This window comes from Delphinapterus leucas, chromosome 8 (assembly GCF_059928025.1).
Source record: "Delphinapterus leucas isolate spDelLeu-1000000601 "Yukka" chromosome 8, BTC_Dleu_Yukka2, whole genome shotgun sequence".
Classification (NCBI taxonomy): domain Eukaryota; kingdom Metazoa; phylum Chordata; class Mammalia; order Artiodactyla; family Monodontidae; genus Delphinapterus; species Delphinapterus leucas.
Genome location: NC_143136.1, coordinates 12249560 through 12264190, shown reverse-complemented (window position 1 = coordinate 12264190; position 14631 = coordinate 12249560).

Here is a 14631-nt window from a genome sequence, read left to right as displayed (position 1 = left end):
TCCATCCACCTCACTACAAATAACTCAGTTTCGAAGAGAATACTTGAAAACAACTCAGAACATCAAAGTTACCAAACTTGGAATCTACCCCCCAAAACCTGTTTGAGTAGCACAGAGCAGAAACCCAATTCACCCTTTGTTAAAGCAGTTTCTTCACCTTTCACATGGGAATTCTGGAGGAAGGGGGACTTAAACTCCCACAGAGAATGCTGTGGAAGGCCAATAAAGAAATTTTACATGCAGAGGAAGGTGCCATGTACATACAAACTAAACAATTATTTTGCGGATAATTTGGATTTTTATTTCTTTAGTATTATTTGATATTTTCATTATTGCTTTGCCACTGAATAATGCCAAGAAATGGCAGGAGGGCAGGGATTTGTAGCATAAAAGCAACAGCTCTGTTCACATATGCATGAACATTTCTTTAATCAACTCTAATGTTATTAACACAATGCCTACTCTAGGAATGTAATAATTATACACCAAAAGCAATTTTTCAGACAAACTTTCTTTTCATGCCATTTAATAGGTCAATTATTGGGCAATATTATTCATTCATGGAGTGTGGCATTACAGTGACCCAAAAGGTATCGTTCCAAGCAGAGCTTGCTTCCAAGAGATATTAGGATTCAGATACTACAAAATAGAGTGATTGGTAGACATTCTCAAAGAAAATGTCCTGATCTTACCTTGGAATATGAACAAATAAACACATTTAAATATTTAAATGTTTTATGTTAAAATATAATATTTAAGATAAGTTCCATCTTTTAAAAAAATGATTTAATTGAAGTATAGTTGATTTACAATGTTGTGTTAGTTTCTGCGGTATAGCAAAGTGATTCGGTTATACGTATATATTTCTTCTTTTTCATATTGTTTTCCATTATGGTTTATTACAGCATATTCAATACAGTTCCCTGTGCTATACAGTAATACCTACTTAGTTATCCATTCTATATGTAATAGTTTGCATCTGCTAATCCCAAACTCCCAGTCCATCCCTCCCCAACCCCCTTCCCCCTTGGCAACCACAAGTCTGTTCTCTGTATCTGTGAGTCAGTTTCTGTTTCGTGGATAAGTTCATTTATGTCATATTTTAGATGCCACATATAAGTGATATCATATGATATTTTTCTTTCTCTGTCTGACATAATTCACTTAGGATGATAACCTCTAGGTCCATCCATGTTGCTGCAAGTGACATTATTTCATTCTTTTTTATGGCTGAGTAATATTCCATTATATATATATGTACCACATCTTCTTTATCCATTCATCTGTTGATGGACATTTAGGCTGTTTCCATGTCTTGGCTATTGTAAAAACTGCTGCAATGAACATTGGGGTGCATGTATCTTTTCGAATTATAGTTTTCCCAGGGAGCTCCTTAGCCCTCTTTCTACCATGTGAGGATACGAGGAGTCAGCAGTCTGCCACCCAGAAGAGGGACTTTACCAGAATTCAACCATGCTGGTACCCTGATCTTGGACTTACCAGCATCCAGAACTATGAGAAATAAATTTCTGTTGTTTATCAGCCACCCAGTCTGTGGTATTTTGTTATAGCAGCCTGAATGGGCTAAGACAATATATAAGCACAGCGCATAGAGTTGCATAGGTTAGTATGAACTAAATACTATAATGTAACCTATAAAGGAGGGGTTTTTAAAAAGTGGATATAGGTAAGACACATCTTTCAATTCTAAGAGCAGAGATCAATACTGACATATGTGATGAAAAAAGAGAATTGTAAATATATCATTTTGTGTTGCCAGGAAACTATCAGAAAAATAAAGCCAGAAATGCTTAATTCCCAGCCCTCATCTTACTAATCTAGGAACAACACTTGACCAGTGGGGAACTCCCTCCTTGATATCTTGCCTCACTTGGCTGCCAGGTCTTGGGGTGCAGCGGAGGCGGGGGCGATTCTCCTACTTCACCAGCTCCTCTCTGTCCTCCTCGCCGCTTCCTCCTCTGCAAACGTGTAGTGTCAGGGTGTCCCAAGACTGTACTCATTCCCTGGGAAATGACAGTCCCTTAGCATAAGATCACCTGCATACTTTTCTAAGATTTTGAAAATTGCAATTAATTTTGATAATTTTAACTGACAAATATTTATTAAGTACCTATGACATGCAAGGTACTATATTATATCCTTGGGCTGCATTTTTCCTTCAAGAACTTTCTGTGTTAATGGAAACGTTATCTGCACTGTCTAATATGGTAGGCATTAGTCCATGTGGTTATTGCGTAGCTGAAATGTGGCTAGAGTGTAACCGAAGAATTAAACATTTTATTTTATTTTATTTTATTCTAACTTTAATAGCCCCATGTGGCTAGTGGCTACCATATTCAACAACGTATTTCGAGGGACTCAGCTATGAAAAGGACATTTATGGTGGTGCTTGATTCTTGGATCTTACCTTTTAACAAGGAAAGGATCCCACAAAAACACAACAAAACAAGAAAGTTTTAGAATATAGAAGATAAAAAAGTCTTTATCACTACTAAAAATGGGTCAACGTCATTGAACTATAGCATATAAAGCTTTCAGAAAGCTGATTTTAATTTTTACTGGAAAAGATAAGGTCAAATCAACTTCTTTCATTGTTAAAATGTTTGGCTTCTTTTTAAAAAGCATTGGCACATTCATTCCATTTTTAACTTTGTAAATTTTGGTGACTTGAGAAGAGAAAGCTCTGAAATGCACTAAAGAAAGCCCATTTTAGCCAACTTTAATTTTGGTCTTCCTTGTTTTTCAATGGTGTGTCTTAAGTTTCAAAGATCTCACTAGAAGTGTTATTTCATCTGTCTCTAATTCTGAACTTCCTGCTTTGAATTTGTTTCCTGATATTCATCACATGCCTTGTGAATGTCTCCCTGAATCACTGATACATGCTTTTTATTATTGTAAACCTTTGTGTGTTCACAGTCCACTAATGGAAATAATAATCTCAACTCGTTTCTGGCAGAGAAGAGAAATATCTGACATTTCATTCTAATTTACATTCCATTTTATTAGAATTTCTATTCTTTATGGTGCATTGTCTCAGAGCAAATTTTCATATGACAGATATCTAGGTTTTAGTTGCTTAGACATTTTGAGTATTTAAAAGGAAAATTTCTTTATTTATAATTTTTAAACTATTTTTGAAATGAATAAACATCTACTATACTTGTATATTATTAACTATTGTGATCTATTTCATATTCCAAAAGCCACACCCACCATTATTTTCAAGGCATGCCTCTCTCTGTCTCTCTCTCTCTCTCTCTCTCTCTCTCTCTCTCTCTCTCTCTCTCGACTTAATTACTGGTCTCGTATTAGCAAACTGCTGGGAGACACACCCTTAAGCTTTCTAAAATCTAGCTGAAAGGATGTTCTAACTGCCATTGGATTTTTTTCAAGCGTTTTTTAAAAGGTGTTACAGCTCAAGACTTGCTTTTGGTCTTAAAGCCTTGGAGTAAAGGCTGGAGTAGAGGCCACATCTTGCTGGAGGACCTGAACTCCACGCTCTCAGGCTATATCTTCATTTAAGAATTACTTACTGAATGACACCACAGAAATGCAAAGGATCATAAGAGACTACTAGGAACAACTCTATGCCAATAAAATGGACAACCTAGAAACAATGGACAAATTCTTAGAAAGGTACAATCTCCCAAGACTGAACCAGAAAGAAACAGAAAATATGAACAGACCAATTACCAGTAATGAAATTGAATCAGTAATTTTAAAATACCCAAGAAACAAAAGCCCAGGACCAGATGGCTTCCCAGGTGAATTCTACCAAATATTTAGAGAGGAGTTAACACCTGTACTTCTCAAACTGTTCCAAAAAATTGCAGAGGAAGGAACACTTTCGAACTCATTCTATGAGGCCACCATCACCCTGATACCAAAACCAGATAAAACTATCACAGAAAAAGAAAATTACTGAATGGAAAGATAGCATGAGAAACTTTTTTTTCATAAACCAGCACGTTCTAGGTCTCTACTGTCCCTCAAAATTCTATTTCAAACCTGCTAGTTATTTTCTGAGTTCATCAGTAGCTAAAAGAAGGCTGCAAATACCTCAACAATGGAAACCATGTTGCCTAAGTCCACAGTTCATTGGTTACATTGCTATCTTCTAGTTTATCACAGAAGATTGTTATACCAAATGCTTCATGGTTATATAACATGAGCCATCATTTCTTCAGGCTTTTATGATAGTTTCTTCAACATTTTTCCAACATATACCCACCATCCAGTTCCATATCTTTTAGGTTTTTCTTGCAGCCAATACCAGACAACACAAATTCCTATATAGGTTTGTTATTGCTACAAAAATGTTGTATAACAAACAGCAAAAGATCTCAGAGGTATGCAATGATAAATATTTATTTGGTTCACTTATCTGTGGATTGGCTAGGGATCTGCTGATCTAGGCTGGGGCAGTTCAACAGGTTGACTCTTTTCCTTGAGATTCTCATCTTCCTCCTGGAATCTGTGGACTAATCTAGGAATGTTCTTTTCATGGCAACAGCAGAAGGCAAGAGCATTTCCAGCCTCTGTTGGGTCACACCCACTAATATCACATTTACCAAAGCAAATCGCATTCTAAAACCAAATGAAGCCAAAGACAGTCACATGGCCAAGTCCAACATTAAAAGAGTGGGAAAGTTTACTTCTTCTATGGAAGAGAAAAGGAAGGGACTATATCTGACAGTTGTTAAATCTGCCACAAGAAAAAATCTTGTTTCTCTTTTTGATTTCTTTCATAATTCCTATATAAGTTAGGGAAACTTTGGGTGTAAGCAACAAAAATCAATCTGGTTAACCTAATCACAAAGGGGATTCATTGGAAGGGTTTGAAGAAATTCATAAAAATCAGAGAAAAATCTGATCATATAGGCCTCAGAAAGGATTAGGGCCAGGAAGTCTTCAAAGATGTAGGTGATAGAAACTCTTGGTCTCTGGGGGATTCTGCATAGAATGGGGGAAATTTTCCCATCAAATCACCCGCTGAAGATTCAACTCCCCAAGACAGATCTAAGCCAACCTGTTCAGCCTTAGGCCAGTAAAGAGCCAGGGTATTGTCCCACCAAATCTACACATAACGGGGCAGATTTGTTCCTTAAAGGAAAATCAATGTTTTGTTATCAGAAATAAGAGAACTGCATGCTAAGAAGGCAAAATCAACAGGTGTGCACCCCAGTTACCAATCTATTGGAATTTTAAGGATGTTAAACCTGTCAAAAGCAGTATATTGTGCTAACCCACTTACACAAATTTATCCAGTAAAGACTTGAATGAAGAAATAAATCTGTGTCACTCTAGTCAACAATGAGCATCAGAGGCCTTGGAATCAGAAGATCTGGGAGAAAGTTCCAGGTCTACCATGGACTAATTATATGACCTTAGGCAAATCACTTAATGGGAATTTGTGTGGCTTTTCCTTAATGTATGACTTTCTCATTCATGTACTGCTACACAGTCAGGCCCCAGTTTATGTCTTACTCTGTCTTACTCTCTTTATTTTTCCATTCTATTATTCTTAGCGAAATAATATTGATGAGATATTATTTTATTTGAATTGATCTCATGGAAATCTCCCCCTCTTCCTTCATACAAGGGAAGAGGAGGCCCAGTGCCCCTTGCCTCAGGGAATTGTTGTGTGTGGCAGAATCTCCTGGCATTTGTGGTTCCGAGAACTTAAACCCATTAAGAGATCATGCTGGTGCCTCTGAGGAAAATATAAGAAATCAAGAGAGGGAAGGATTTCCCCGAGGGTTGAAAGAGCTTTCCTGAGCTAAGAGTTAGAGGAAAGAATAATAAGAGCAAAGTCTCAAGTGGGGCTCAGAAGAAACACACACACTCATACACTCTCTTCACCTGTTCTACCTCTTGGGCAGAGGCTCATGGGCTCATGTCCAAGCCTACAGGGCCCTGGGAAGCCCCCCTGAAATCTTCATGTCTCCTCACAGCATCAAGCTTAGGGACATTCAGCCACTAGGCTCTAAGGGGTCCATAAGAAAAATAAATAAATAAATAAGACTATCACATCTGTAGGAAAACAAGGACCAGTGCAGCCCATGGGATCTCAGAGAACACCCCAGGGAGCAGATGACTAATGAACTGATCATCTCTCATCCCTAAAACTTGCTATTGCACCAGGAGGGAGTGGGCAAAGCTCTGCATTGTTTGAGATGAAGTTTCCACCATGCCAACATATGGAGCTGGAAACAGGAATTAAACTGAGTTACAGGAAAAATAAAGTCATATTTTGTGCACACCAAGGCATGCAGTCTGAGATCCATACTAGCTAGCTATGTATATGCTTGCCTTCCCAATTAAATTGTGAGCTCCTAGAAGACACCAAACAGACTCCTTCATTCTTACAGCAGGGCCTCCCAGATGTTAATGTTCACTTGTATCATCTGGATCTCGTTAAAACACAGATTCTGATTCAGTAAAGCTTGGGTGAGGCCCAAGATTCTCATCCCTAACAAATTTTCAGATGATGCTGGTCATGAGTAGCAAGGCCACAGAGATTCTTAATGATCTACACATGTAATAGATGCCAGGGTGAAGGGAAGAACAAACAAGTGAAAAATGATGATTGAATAACTTGAAGAATTGTGGAATGTGCTGATTCTATGCACCTTTCACATTTTTACTTCCAGGCCCAGAATAGGAGAGATGGAAGGTACAACATATGTACAACACTATGCTAAATGAATTCATGGGGACATGTTAAAATGATCAATTATTCTTTTAGTCAGTGCTATTTATCCATTCCACTACTATGTATTAAGTGTTCAAGCATCCATGCTAGGGAGGTAAACAAAAGGCCCACACCTCATGCTACTATATCCTAATTAGGTTTATTAACTTTTTGACTCTAGGCTAGACGGAGTGTTGGACATATGTTATCTCATTTGATCTGTAAAAGAACTAGACAAATGAGAATACTGAGGGCCGTAGTGATAAAGTAACTGGCTTAAAGCCATTTAGCTAATAAAAGGTAAGGTATGGATTTGAACTTGATTTTCTTCATGTTCAGTCCTCTTTACAATATCCTAGTGAACAAAATGTACCTTTAAACACATTGTTAGACGTGATCATTAGGCTCTTCAGACAGGCCATAAAACCCCATTGCTAGGTGAGAAACAGCAAAAAAAGTCTTACCTTCTTAGTCAAAAAGATTTTTATTTACAAAAAAATATGCTCATTGGGTAACTGCACATCAGGAGGCATCTGATTCCCATCTGGCTAATAGGCAGTAATCTCATATGTGAAACCGTTTAAATATACATCTTTATTTTAAATACTTTGTGGATTTACTGGTCTTCCATGAAAGACAAAGTTATGGTCTCAGTGGTTATTACCATATCACTGAGGACATTACAAGTCCTCGGAGAGCCAACTTCTAACAAAATGAGGACAAATGTAAAGAATTAATAACTCTAGCAGTTTAGGCATTTTTTGTTTGCAAAGAAATTTCTCTCCCAGCTCTACAAGAACTCACTCTACAAGAGTAAGTTCTCTTGGAGCAAAACTGATTATTACCTTACAGAGAAAATTCTTACAGCTGGCATTATGCTGCCCAGGGGCTGCAGAGAGACCAGGTAGCTTGGGAAAGAAACACAGGTAATATGGGTAGCAGCGCCACAGCTGAGGCTCTCATTCAATTGTGAGTTGCATGTTAAAAGACACCATGGGAAAAAAAAGACACTATGGACTTCTGCTATACTTGGACTCTTCTCTTACTTAGATAGTTCTCTTCAACAGAATATGCTTCATTTAGCAACATAGTACCCCAATCAGTTACTAATAGACAGTGGTCAAGAAATGCATGTGTTAAACACATGCTGCAGAATGCATACAAAATTCAATTAACATTATAATTGTCTCAATATTCTAATATCAATGGGGTTAGTGAGGGGTGGCTGTCACAAAGCAGAGATAACCTTGGTATCCAGCGCTACAGCCAGAGTGACCATGGTTTGCCCTGTACAGCCCTGGTTTACCACCATTGCTAATAGCAACACTTTTCACTTTCACATGTGTTCCCATTTGAACAACAAATTATAGAGTCACTTTATTTCTGACTCTCTTGTCTGCACAAACTTCGCTGCTTGCCAATTTGCAGGCTGAGCTGGGAATCCTGCCACACAGAGAGAAATGAGCGATGAGTATAGATCCCAGTGTCCTCTGATTAGGGAAATCGTAGGGTAAATCAATAGTCAACAGCAACACCACCTCAGATCTCCACCATGAATATCTGAGATTTATGGGTTTTTTTCCATTTCTTACTAATTTCTTACACAGGGGCAAATACAGTCATTATCACCACATGACAAATGATGAAGCTGAAATAAAGAAAAGCTAGTTAAAAAGTATATGATCACCTACTTGATGATGAGGCATATCGTAGGTGGGCATAAAAACACTTAAAAAATAAAATACATTATTCTATCCTCAGGGTGTTTAGAATTTATTGTGGGAAAGCTTAAGCTAATGGAAAAAAAGTAAGAAGCAGTAAATGATAAATGTAGACTGATATTATGCCTAAGTGTTGAAAGAGCTCTCTCAAGGTTACCTAATAAATATACCTCAGAGTTAAAAATAGAGGAAGTGGATGGAAAATAAAGATTTATCGAGCACATGGTATGGGTCCATATGAGCTAGCTTTAGGTCTGATTTCACTTAATTCTCATTACAAGTCCTATACAGGCAATAAGGATTTCTTTACAGACAAGGCAACACACCTTGAGAGATTAAGTAAGTTGCCTGAGGTCACACAGTACACACACTGGACGCCCTGAAAAAATGTTCTCTCTCCCCTGTACTGTAGGGATTGACCTCATTTCTCATAGCCCGGGGCAGAAATTGGCCAATATCAGGAATCTTATGAGTGTCTAAACTCAGAGGAAATAAATTCAAAATTGTATAAAATATAATATAGAAAAAAAACAAGCAAAATAGGAAAATTATATGTGTATACATTTTAGCTCTAAATAAATGAAAGAAGACTGCTTCTCCACATTTCCAAAAGCAAATTCCCATGCAGTGGTGTGTGATCAGGGAAAGAAAACAAAAAGGGATTGTGTAAAGATACATACTGATCCAAACAGTCTTTGTTGAACTGGCCATGATGAATTCTCTATGAAGACTCCCCTACAGAGCACAGTACGAATCTCTTCTTGCTGTTCTAACACTGATACAGCAAAACCCCTATTAGGCGCCACCATCACTGTGTGGTAGAGGGCAGCATTGCTGGGTGGTAGATGAAAGCTTCAAAGCATTCAAAACATGAATGTTTGGTCCTGCTACTGATTCCATTCACTCCCAATTTATCAAATACTTTGGAGTCACAAAGTAAGGTACTGGATGAGGAAGCAGAGCCTGGGGAGAGAGTAAAACACAATTCAGGACCTTGAGTACATTATCATCCGGTAGGAAAGTGGACAAATATATTTACAAGATTACAAATCATACATGATGAGCCAAAGTGAAGTAAAAATAAAGAGCTAGGAAGACACTAGTGTCAAGTGATAATTAATCCTAATCGCCTTTCCCTCCCACAGGTGAACTTCAACCTCTTTATCGTTAAAAAGGGGTCCGTATAAACACCTTTTGGTATCGCTTATATGTGGAATCATCGAACTCCTAAAGTAGTTGCCAGGTGCTGGGGGGGTTGGAGGGGGAAATAGGGAGAGGTTGATAAAATAAGCAAACTAGCCTTACAAGATGAGTAAGAGCTGGGGATCTCATGCATAACACGGTAAATACCGTTGACAACACTGTACAGTGTCACTGAAATCTGCTAAGAGAGAACTTGTCCTCACAAGATAAAAGGGTAACTATGGGAGGCAATGGATGTGTTCATTAACTTGATGGGGAAAATTCTTTCACATTGTGTGTGACATATATATATAGATAGATAGATTATATATATAATCAATATGTTGCACACTTTAAATATCTTACAATTTCATTTGTCAATCATACTTCAATAAGGCTAGAAAAAAAGTGGGGGGGGGCGGCAGTTTCTTAATACCTTCTAGAGCTTCCTCGCTGGGTCGCCATAAGAATGTAATTTTTTAAACATAAAATTGTCAAAAAAGTGCTTTGAAAACTGCGTGGTTGGATGTTGTTCATTTCTGCTTTAGATATTCTGCTGATCTCTTTTGTCCCCGAAAAGAGAACAAAGAAAGTTGGAATTTATATAGATGAACATGTTCCTAACTGTTCCATGAAATGTTATTTCCAAGAGGTGTTAATAGGAGATGTTTCTTTAAAAAAAAAAAAAAAAAAAAAAAGGCAGAGGTGGTTCCAACGTTAGCAACATTGTGTATTGATTGTGGTCTCCAGACAGCCCCCCATCGCCCCTGGCCCCTGGAGTTCAGGCTTCTAAATACTGCTCCGTAATGAGGTTTTCACTCTGGCATCAATGAATGAGCATGGTGGTTCCATCCGGTTAAACCATGCTGACAGTATGTTTTACAAACATTAGGTGTATACTAACGTGATGTTTGAATTTAAGGGTGTGGTTTGGTTTTTGTTGTTGTTGGGATTTTGCTTGCTTTGTTTTTAATGTCCCTTAGAGAACAGTGGGCCATGCGGAGCGTAGGCACCGTAGCTTGCGTAAGCTTGGCTGTTTCCACTAGGAGCCCTGACTCTACCGGTTAGTTCTCCCAAAAGGATGAATCTTCCGGCCCTTTGTCAGGGGCAGCCTGAGGTCCCATGCTGCTCTCCCACTCCGACCCCTGGAACATGACATCACAATCGCTGTCCCCACTCTGCTCCCAATGAAGTGCATTAAATGTACACGATGATGTGTACCCGTCACCCTGCTCAGAGCTCTGAAAGCCCTAAGCTTTCCCTCTCCCGAGCCCAGACCCTCCCCCTCCCCTCAGTGGATTCAGGGGGGGCTAGAGGCAGCCACAAAGCTGCCTGGAGTGTTATTCCTGTCCAGTGAGCCCGAATTCTCTGAGAAAGGCCCACTCAGTTGACAGAAAAGCCCCCGTGCATTGTTCCCACTTCGGAACTAGAGATTAGTACTTAAGCAGACAAGTTAACCCACACATCTGAGCCTCTTTGCAAAGTCACAGCACGCAGCCACACGGCTCTGTCCCTGAGAAGTCCTAGAGCAAAGCACCTGTTTGCTTTCCTTGATCTAGTTGCCCAAACTATTTGGAGCCCAGGAAACTTTTTGGCAATCTGCCTTTCTGGGTATGTATTGCTATAAACTGACAAAATCCCTGGAGGATGTGGAATAGACGCACAAGGCGGGATCTTCTGGGTGAGCTCTGATTTCAGCTTTCAGTTGTGTCAGAACAGATGGGCCAAGAAACCCTTCGCATGTGTCTGCGAGCCAGTCCGGGAATAAGAAGTGGATGGAGCAGGTGCAGAAGAATCTGGAAGAAGGCAGAAGCCAGGGTGTGAGGCCAGAAATGAAACCAAGCGGGGACCCCGTGGGGTTCCCGGGCATGGAAGCCTTTTCATCCCCCGTTTCTCGTAGGCAAGACTCCAGCCTCCATGACCTTCCCTGAGTTCCAAAGGGCAGATTCAAACAGTTGCTAATCCACGGAGGAGCAGCTAAGAATCCACCTGAGGCGAGATTAAAGGGACCAGAGAAGCTCATCAAGATTGGGAGACCAAGCACCTGAGACCCGGCACATACCCTAATTCTTCTCAGCAACCCCACCCTTGAAGTATTGCTATAAAACTCCTCGTCACATCCTCCCGGCTTGGGACACTTAGCTTCTTGAGGCAGGAGCCCTCTGTGTCCCCCTTTGCCTGGCAAACTAATAAAGCTGTGCTTTTGCACCTCACCCCAAACTCTCCCCACAATTCAGTTCTTGGCGCCGGTGTCCAGAGAAACTGAGCTTTTGGCATCAGAAGGAATGGCGTGCAATCTGCCCTCCTGGCGCCACCCCGCCCTCCTGAGCCCCGCTCCAGCCTCCAGCTTGAGCCTCTGAGGAGGGAGAGCGGAGTCCAGCTCAGGAAGCCGAGGCCTGGAGGCTGCTGGCACACTGAGCACAGTGAGGGCTGCTCAGGGCGCAGAGCGATCCTGCGTCAAGGAGAGAACTATTCTTTCCACCTCATCCCCCGACCCTATTTTCTACCACAAACTGCAGCACAAGTCTGGCCCCTGAGCCCAGGGGAGCTGCCTTCTCAGGAGTGGGCAGCAGAGGGACAGGCAAGGGCCCGGGCAGGGGGTCCAAGGGAGAAGAATGACCTGGCTTGTCCCCAGGAGGGACACCACAACCCCTGCCAATGATGCACAGACTCTCCGGAGTGGGGAGTGGTGTTAAGGTCTTCTGGGCGCTCTGACGATAGGAGCGCTGTCCTTGGGGCCTTACCGTGCCTGTAATCCCACCCAGAGACTAAAGCTCTCCAGGCCTCCTTTGCCTATCAACGAACCTTCTAGTTTCCTCCTCCTCTTTTTCCCCAGGCCACACTTCCCCACCCGCCCCGTCCCTCTGGAGCGATCAGCTCCAAGAAGGGTGTAGCTGGACTGCGGGGGCTTTCTCGTGTACTTTATTCAAGCGATGCAGTGGAGGGTGGTGTCGAGGGTTACTGGATGGTGAAATGGGCCTGTAAAACCAACGGTCAGACTTGGGTTGGGGGTTTTGCTAGTAAAGGGAGTTCCCGTTGTCTTACATCATCCGGGATTGTTTACCGCAGAAGGCAGCGGTTTAATCGGAAACACAGACAGAAATATCTGCCGCCTGCATCTCGGCAGGTTTTCACTGAAGCCAACTTTTACGTTCTGAGCACTGTAAGTACGGAGTAGCCTGGACGGCTCGAAGCCAAAGGGTAATGTTTCCTTTCGCTGTTGTTGAGAAAGGCATTCAGGAAAACAATTGAGCACCATAAGGGCCTTCCTGTTCCGTTGGGCAGGCAGGCGTGTGACCCACCCAGCAAATGTGGAGTGAGTCATCCTAGCTTCTTCCTCCTTTGTGAAAGGCTCTCTGAGGCTGGCTACACGAGATGAGCATCTTCGAATCCACTTCTCCTACCTCTCCAGGCACCGGGGATTTCCTCGATAACCAGAGTCGATGTCTATGCAGGGAAATGTCACCAACATATTTTGGTTGGGAAAGGCCTTGGCCCTGCGTTTCCCTGCAGCCAAAAGTCAGTTCTGCAAGCTCCCTTGCAGAATCCCACTGGGGTTGCTCCGAGAAGATTCAAAATGTGTAAATTGCACGGGCTTTTCATTACGTGGGTACACAAACTCTACCTCATGTGCTAACTAACACGTACTTGGCTAGTTGCGTGCCGGCCAATTGTAGCTGCCCACGGAGGGCAAAGAGCTGACAGAGCTCAAATAAAAGCAGCTGTATACAGAATTAATTAAAATAAGACCACACCTTACAATGTATTATGACCTTTAATTTTCCAAGCAATGCAACTGAAATACTAAGAGTTGCACTGACGTGTCCTGGATGTATGAAAAGAAGCCTGGAGAGATACGGGATGGTCAACAGTCAGTTGGTAGTGGGGAAGGCAGCGCTCTCTCTCTCTCTCTCTTTCTCTCATTCTTTCTCCACCTTCTTTCTTCCTCTCTCTTTCCCCTGCCTCTAGAATTATGGTAAAATATTCTTCCATGAATGGAATCTAAAGTCTAAAAGATCTTTCAGAGTATAATCCAATAGAGATGGTAAACTTGACATCATTTCCCATACTCTATCCTACGAGTCAACACTCAGTGTTCCTCAACCAAAAGTTAAACCAATTGATATTGTTTTAAAGGCTCACAGGACACGCCACCCCAAAATATGCCACTTTAGTATACTGATTATTTTGTAGGCACTTGAAAACAGCAAATGCAGCAAGGGACTTTCTCTGAACTTCCCTTATCTGACTAAAGACAGATCCTCCAAAAGGAACTCAATTGTTGTAAATTCCTTCCCCGGGAGTTTCATCAACCACGGAAGATTGATTTATCACAGGAGGGGAGACTAGCAGTTAACACCACACCCAGACAAACTTTGTCACAAACTATCATATCTCCCATCTACTCTTCTAGGACCTCCAACTTTCCCGAAAAATCATTGAGATGGTATTGAAGCCTGAATTCTAAGCCACCTCTTTGGCTCATTTTTTCCTGGGCACCTCCCATGTCTACATGAGGTCTACATGTTAATAAATATGTTTGTTTTTCTCTTATTAATCTGTCTTTTACTACAGAGGTCTCAACTAAGAACTCAGAAGTGTAGAGGGAAAATTGTTTTTCCTCCCCAACTGTTATAGGCATCCACCTTGCCTTTGCGAAAGGAGCTGCCACTAGTTGCTCATGTTTTGATAAAATAAGATGCAGAAAAGAAATTCTTTAGTACTTTATTTAATACTATATAGTATTTTGAAATGGCTATGAGTTTCAAGTCTAACAAAACCATACTTGGGCCCCATCTCTTCCATTTCCTAGCTATGCTACCTGGACATTTGACTTCTCTGTGCCTCAATTTCCTCATCTGAAAATAGGGATAATAATAGGCCTACCTCACAGGGTTGTTGTGAGGATTAAATAAGATGATTAATGTGGATTATTTAGTGTCTTGCCCAGCACTCAGTAAACGTAATTACTACTAGTCATCGTCATCGTCATCATCTAGTCAAATTGTCATT